Raw genomic sequence first — 1,804 nt, 5'->3', positions numbered from 1 at the left:
TTCTGCTATTTGATATAAGCATTCAAATTTTGAATTCCGGTATCGAATTCCTACTTATAGAAAGAGAAGGATATTAAAGAAAAGGTATGGTATATAACTGTGGCAACATAAGTTGTGGCAATAGAGAATGTGGTGAAATAAGCAATGATAACTAAATGACTGATATAAAATAGAATGAAATGAAAAGCCCCAAGCGTTTTTTTTTTTTCTTTTCTTTTCTTTCTTTTCTTTTCTAATCCAATGTCATCCCGCAGATTAACAGGAATATCTTTATAAAGAGATTTCACATCTTCATTAACCTCATTTATTAGCTGTCACCTCTTAAAATACGTTCTGATATCTAAATGATATCACATATGTAACGTGATATCACAAATAATTATAATGGATATCAACACACGATATACAGCAAAACGAAAATACTTTGTACCAGGGATATCTTATTTCTTTAATGTTTACATAAATTCACCAGCTGTTTCTCTCCAACATATGTATATATATTCACCTTATGATATATCCTTATAAAACCCATCGTGTCAGCTATCATGATATCCCTTCATGGTCTAAAAATAAATGCAGATCATATGAAATCTCTGAGGGTTTGTTTTTTTTTCGATGTCAAATCATGACAGGTTTCTGGCTTTTCTATATGTCATGGAATTATAATTCTGATACTACTGTTATTTTCATAGCTTTTTTTTCTTCTTCTTCGAATGAGGTTAGGGATAACATTTTGACCTTTTTCGTGAGTTTTGGGAGATCTATTGACTGAAGAACAATGCTGTTAAACTTTTATGAAGCCGTAATTGGTAATAGGTCGTCGTCTCCTTTTCGACCTTTCCGTCAATACTATCCCATTACAGGGGGAAGAAGAGGCAAAGAACATCAAAAGAAATGAAAAATGACTTAAATATTAGTGTATGTAAAAGAACATTAGTATGTTTACAGATACCACTATATATTACATACAGATATATATATTACATATATATATATTAGTCTATATTAGATGCAGATATATATATTAGTCTACGTGCAAGAATATTAGTATGTATACAGCTACCACCATATATATCCATGTATAGAACAGAGGAAGAGGAAAGAATATGAAAATAGAAACATTATGTGTTTATCAGTGACTGATAATAACATCTAGACGTATCAATACCTATATAGCACAGTGACAGGTAATCATATTCAGATATATGAATACCTGTATAGCATATTGACAGATAGACATATTCAGATATTTAAACACCTGTAATTCACAGTACAGATAGACATATTCCGATATTTAAATACCTATATAGTACAGTGACAGGTAATCATATTCAGATACATAAATATCCATATAAAGAGAAGGCTAAACAAGCAAGTACTATAACATTTTATAATTTCTCGTTTATAGGAATACATGACATTTCACGCTAATCCATGCTATAGTGACGATCCAGAGGAGCATAGCGCTGTTCTATAGCAGAAAAATAAAGCGATTAAGTATAGCGATGAAGACATTAATGCTATGTAGTGAGAACGGCCAATCGAAAAAAAAAATCCATGAGAATCCCACCCCCACTCAAAACACCCCCCCCAAAAAAAAAAACAAAAAAAAAATCCGCTAGATTTTTCTCCCAGAGCGGAAAAAAAATGGATTCGAGTTCGGGAGTTTGATTGGCGACTGCGAATCCAATCGCGAACCCCGAATCGCAACGGAAGAATCGACGACTAAGCCAGCGGACGGACGTAGGCGGAGGTCGGATTAAAGTAACGGGGAGCTAATCATTCGGCTAGTCTCGGAAGATCA

Source organism: Penaeus japonicus, unplaced genomic scaffold, assembly GCF_977035675.1.
Source record: "Penaeus japonicus unplaced genomic scaffold, GWHDUDI00000001_assembly GWHDUDI00000029, whole genome shotgun sequence".
Classification (NCBI taxonomy): Eukaryota; Metazoa; Arthropoda; class Malacostraca; order Decapoda; family Penaeidae; genus Penaeus; species Penaeus japonicus.
The sequence above is the reverse complement of the archived record's forward strand: the minus strand, read 5'-3'. Positions refer to the sequence as shown.